At 45.9% G+C, this 6,000-nt stretch overlaps 1 long non-coding RNA gene across 1 annotated transcript in view; it reads left to right on the plus strand.

Annotated features, from left to right (window-relative positions):
- The window catches only part of LOC307224692, a 331,699-nt gene extending 326,731 nt beyond the window's left edge, over positions 1-4,968 (plus strand). Inside the window, exons 3-5 of the long non-coding RNA XR_013842688.1 lie at positions 3,488-3,781; positions 3,817-4,011; positions 4,437-4,968. This is a non-coding gene — a long non-coding RNA (uncharacterized lncRNA). The remainder of the gene's footprint in view (positions 1-3,487; positions 3,782-3,816; positions 4,012-4,436) is intronic.
- Positions 4,969-6,000: the final 1,032 nt, after the last annotated feature.

The raw sequence follows: 6,000 nt of genomic DNA on the forward strand, positions 1-6,000 counted from the left end.
AATGGCACCCTCCACTTCTTGATCTGTTATTTTCTCATTTAAAATCAACATGCTTTGTTGCGAATTTTTTTGTAATCCATATTTCTTAAGAAAATCTTCTATACCTCCTTCGTTTTCCGGCCCTTGTGCATATAATCTCCTGAAATAACTCTGAAAGCAGTTGCTAATCTCATTTGGTTTAAAGATGTTCTTTCCATCCACCTCCAAACTTGTGACTGTATTTAATTTCTGTCTCTTCTTCAGTTGCCATGCTAGAAGTTTCCCACATTTGTCCGCTGATTCAAATGTCCTCTGTCTCATTTGCTTGATTTTCCATTCTATCTCCTGGTTCATCAATTCCATATATTGCATTTGATAGAACTTAATTTCTCTCAGAATTTCATGAGACTTTGGTTTAGACCTCCGTTTCTTTTCTCCTTCTTTTATTTTTTCCAGAATCTTATCCTTCCTTTCATTTTGTTTCTTTCTCTTTAAAGAGTTCTGTTGTATCAGAAAACCTCGCATCACGGCCTTGCTTGCGTCCCAAATCACTCTTTTCTCAACCTCTGTCCTCAGATTTATCTCAAAGTAGTCCTTCAAGGTTTTTTGGGCCTTTTTGTAAATCTCCACCTCTCTGAATAGGGTGTCATTCATTCTCCATCTGAAGGATCCAGCTGTTGTTAGTTTCATTTCCATCTTCACTGCGTTATGGTCGGAGCATGTCTTTGGGCAGATTTCCACCTTTTTTATCCTTGGAGCCATTCCACTAGTAATCCATATTTGATCTATTCTTGTCCATGTCATTTGTGCCTCTGAAAAGAATGTTCCCTCTCTCTCAAGAGGGTTTCTTGTTCTCCAGATATCTATCAGGTCTATGTTTTCAGTCATTTCAAAAAAGGTCTTAGGTAGTCTCCCGTCCTTAGAGACCACCTGTCTTTGTGCTTTATCCATATTTGTAGAGACCACGCCATTCATATCTCCTAATAAGATCACCTTATAATCCAAATAATCCGTTAATGTCTCATGCAATTTCTTGTAAAATTCTGCCTTCCCTTCATTTGGTGCATAGATGCCCACTATCAGGAGTTTTTCTCCTTGGATTTGTATCTCAATTGCCAAAATTCTTCCATATTCATCTTTAAAGATCAATTTTGGGGCCAATTTTTCCTTTGCATAAATCACCACTCCTCTTTTCTTAACTTTGTCTGATGAAATAAATTCCTGTCCTAATCTTTTATTTATAAGTAGTCTTCTGTGTGCCCTTGTTACGTGGGTTTCTTGTAGACATATCAAATCTAATTGTTCTCTTTTCAAGATATGAAAGACCTCACGCCTTTTTCTGGGAAGGTTGAGTCCATTACAGTTCCAAGTTAAGAATTGCAGAGACATTATTAGTTAGTTACCTCCAGCTGCTCCCTGCAGCTGTTCTTCTTCCGTTGGTGACTTCAGTCCAAATGTCAAGTTTCCAAGGTCTGTGTCAGAGGCCGAGTCTAGCACTCCTTTCACAAGGTCCTCCTCGTTTCTGTCTAGGAATTGTTCTTTATCTTGCACTGTTCTTATTTTGACTTTCTTTCCTTTGAAGTTAAAAGACAAACCTTGTGGAAATTCCCACCTAAAAGGTATGTTATTCTTCTTCAGCAGGTCAACCAAATTCTTAAAATAAGTTCTTACCTCCAGAATATATTTTGGGATGTCCTTATAAATTTGAACAGAAGCATTTCCAATCTGAAGGGTTCTCTGGTAATGTAAATTTAAAATTTTATCTCTTTCCTCTTTAGATCTCAGAGTTATCAGACAATCCCTTGGGATCTTCCTGCCTTGCCTTCTGCCCAATCTGAAGGCGGTTGTTATCTTAAAATCTTCTTCCTCTGAGTTTACCTGCCAAAATTCTGATAATTCTTTTGTGAGAAAGTCCACTAGGTTGTCCCCTTCACTTTCAGGGACCAACCTAAGTCTCAAATTCTTCTCTTTCCTCTGCATCTCCCACAAAGACAAGGCCGCTGGTCCAACTTCTTACAGACTGGTATTAGACTTTCCTGTGTAGTTTCTGCAGTAATTTTAGCTTCTTCTGCAATTTTTCGAATTGTGGCGTTTTCTTGAACCAATTTGTTTATGGTTTCTGTATTAGATGTAATGCTTTTGGTATTTAAGTCCAATTTTGTTGTAAGTTCTGTCAGTTGTTTGGTATTCTCCGTGCTCTGCTTAGTCAAATTTTCTAAAGATTCATTTATTTTAAGTAATGCTTGAGTCACTGAATCCATGAATACGTTTATTCCTTTCTCCTGTCCAGCTGTGCCTGTTGGCAGTAAGCCTGATATTGAGCCTCTTTTCTTTTGTGCAGCTTTAGCCTTAGATCTTGTTGTTATGTCTTCTGCGGAACCACTCATGTCCCAAGGTCGTTCCCACAGGAACAGCTCTTAAGTAGCAAAATCCAGTGACTTGTTTTTATTTGACAGTCTATGTTACAACTGTAACCTTTCAGCCCTCTAGAGGGAGCAATACATCGTGTCCAATAAGCAGAAGAAACAAAGAAACCGAAAACCCCTTTGGAGAGAGGTTTTTTTTTTTAGAAACTTTCAGTCTTTTAGAAACTTTCAGTCTTCCAATTGCAACAGTAATATTTCTGTAAAGTCCCAAAAATTGTATCTATTTGAGCTCTCCGCTTTGCAGCAGGTTTTGTCAGACAGTTCCTGTCAAAGTGCTTCACCCAGGCAGTCTGTTCCCAGAGTCAGAGACAGCAGGAATTAATCACTTAAATTTCCTCTCACGCAGGTTAAGCCAAGTTTCCTTTTCTTCCCCCCCCCTGCTCCTGCTTGCTGGAGGGGTAGTTATAGTTCAATGCCAAAGTTAAATAATTCAAAAATTCAAAGTTACTTTTCCTTCAATTGCAGCTTTCCAGTTCCGTTGCTTTAAAAGTTATGCAAACCGGGGGAGGCAGACTTCCTTTATTTACCATCCCCGTTTTCAGCCAAATTTCAAACGTTTTTTATAATCCCAGTAGGTTTCCCAATCCTACTTACGGGTATTTCAATTTCAGTCCAGATTTCAGGAAGAATCGGCGCTCTCCGCTTATGGCGACGCGGCTTCACTTCACGGGCTGGGTAGCGACTCTCAGCACCGCACGATCCCCCGATGCTCTTCCGGAGCCTTTAAAAAGGCTCTTTTGCAGTAAGGGGGGCGCAAAAGGTGCCCACCGAGTCTCCTTGTTCACAGGCTTCCACGCCTGTGATTTTAGGGGTCCCCGCTTCGCCGTAGCGGTCAGACCCGAACTCGTGAAGCAGCCCTCTCTCCGGAGATCGGGGAGAGAGCCTCCATTAAGCGCTGGCGCCGACCGGAAGTCCTGGGTTAAGGAAATATAAGTGCAGGCCATAACGGCAGGAGGCCAGGCCAGAGCTTGGTAACCATATACCACTGTGCCTCATATTTATTTGTCCGACAAATAAATTATTATTTTAATTTCTCTATTGCTGCGTTGAATATTTCATTCCAGCTAAGCGTTAACCACAAGCAGGGTGCTACACTAGGAGGCCATTTTGGATGAAGGCAGAGTGACCAGAAAGAGGCGCCACCGTAGGAGAGGCAAACAAAGACATGCCAACACCACCATATTGCTTGAGGGCAGTCGGGCCTAGCCTGGCCATTTTGTGGCACTGGTCTCCCTTCGTGAGGTGGGCGCCTCATCTCTTGAGGGGTCCCAGGAGAAGTTGGGGGTCCCTGCGGAGAAGGAAGGGTAGAGGCCCCCCCAATCCCCTCAGGGAGGAGTTCCAACAGTGCCTTAGGGGCCTTGGCCTTTCTCTGGTTTGTTGTTGTGTTTGTTGGGCCTTGGCCTTTCTCTAGTTTGTTGTTGTTGCTGCTGCTGCTGTTATCATCATTATCCTCTGTATTATCCTTATTCTCCTCCTCCTCTTCCTTGCAGCATTTCCCTGAGCGCTGTTTCTAAGCTCCTTCAGGAGCAGCCCAGGTAGACTGCCACTGCACGGGAGGCTCCGTCTGGGGGAAGAAGCGCCTAGGAGGCCAGGGTAGCCCCACAAGGTGGGCTCCTGTCCCCCTGGGTGTTGTTTGGGGTACAGGAGCCAAAGTCCTGGTTTCTGCCTCCGCCCTGCCAGCCTTTGGCCCTCCTCACCCTGCCGGCTTGCAGATAAGGTGGGGGCGAAAGCCTGCTGGGTGCTGCTGTGAGGACAGCATGCCTGAGGGTGCTGTGGGGTGCCCTGCTGGGCTGGGGTGTGCCGGGGGTCATGGGAGGGGGGGCTGTGAATCCCATCCCTCTCTGTGTGCTTTTTATCTTTCTCTCTCTTCCCTCTTTCATTTCCCAAAGAAGTCCTGGGAATTATAGCTCTGAGCTTCCTTGCAGTGGGTTGGACTAGATGCCCCTTGATGCCCCTTCCATGTCTCCCATGCTCCCTGTCTCTCTCACTCTTAATCTCCTTTTAATGCCAGTTCCCCCGTTTTTTTCCTAGCTGGGCCTCCATTTCTTAGGAACCCAAGTGCTGGCGCCTGCAACTTTGCCTGCGACCGCTGGGATTGCTCTAACGAGATCCATTGACACCAGTTTTGGTGTCACCAAAGGAATCAGGGAGATGTGCTTCAATTCCCCTCACAGATAGTATTTAACTCATCACGGCATCTCTCAAAGCACCCTGGGAACTGTAGTTTCCTACGGGGGGAGAGAATATTCTGCACAACCTTTCACAAGGGAACTCTGGGAGTTATAGCTCTGAGAGGGTCTCTTTGGGAAACGGAACAAACTATAGTTCCCACGATGTCCCCCAAAGCACCCTGGGAACTATTGCTTACTCTGGGTGTTGAGGGTTGTGAATCCCTTGACAGATCTAGTTCCCAAGCCCATTTCTCTTCCTAGGGAACTGGGAACTGTAGTTCATGGGAGGAACAACACCTGGTGCCCTGAAATCTGGGAACTGTAGCTTGCTCAGGGCGCCTGATTCCTTCTCCTTCTAGGCTACTGGAATGGGCTGGCACTGCTGAGTGTTGCCTTGGTGAAATATACTCAGAGTCGCAAAGTGATTTCATGCTCTTTATTCAGCTCATAGTGGTGAGGAGGAATGAATGAAAGTCCCCTCAAAGTATCTGCTTTATATACATTATTTACACAATGGGCTGCACATGATTGGCTAATTCCGGAATTCTACTGTAAGCCAATCAGGTTGTGGATTCACTTCTATCTGGAGCATGATTGGGTAGTTCCTGCCAACCAATCATACTGCTGCATTGTTCTAGGACCAATCAGACTGTTGCAGTTTGGATCCTATTCAACTCAGTACATAACACCCCTCCCCTCTAAGTTCCAGTCCTGCCCGGGAGGTCGCATTCATAGTCCTTGAGGTAAGCCGGCGGCCTACGTATGCGTTGCGGCCTGTGGTGTTCCCTGGTCCGGGGTTCAGGTTCTGGCTCGTGTTCCAAGGATGCTGGCTGTGATGGGGCTGTTTGGTCTGGCGCAATCGGCTCGCTCAGTCGTGGTTCTGGTTCTGGTGTCCTTTCGGCCTCGCAGGTCCTCTCTGTATTTACTGATTCTGCCTCTCCTGCTGGCCCCTCGTGCTCTATGGGCCTCACTGCCCCTCTGTTCCCTTCTGCGAGAAGAAGGCACACGGTCTCCAGTCCGACGCATCCTTCCCCGGTTGGAGCAGAACCGCTCCTACCGCTCGATCTGATGCATCTGTTTCCACCCTCATCGGTTTCTGCAGGTCTACGTGCAAGAGCTGTTCTTCCGAAGCGAACGCTTTCTTTAGCCGTTCAAACGCTCGCTGCGCCTCTTCCGTCCATGCGAATTTCTTCTTACTACTGAGACAATCGGTGATGGGCGCCGTTAAATGGGCAAAGTTTTTGATGAACTTCCGATAGAAGTTTCCAAACCCCAGGAATCTCTGCGCGTCCTTCCTGGTTCTGGGTGTTTTCCATTCCAGTACCGCTTGGACTTTGCTGGGATCCATGGACAACCCCTTGTCTGACAAACGGCACCCCAGGAATTCCACCTCTCTGGTATGGAACTGGCACTTCTCCAGTTTT

The sequence above is a fragment of the Podarcis cretensis genome (assembly GCF_951804945.1).
Source record: "Podarcis cretensis genome assembly, chromosome: 9".
Taxonomy (NCBI): Eukaryota; Metazoa; Chordata; class Lepidosauria; order Squamata; family Lacertidae; genus Podarcis; species Podarcis cretensis.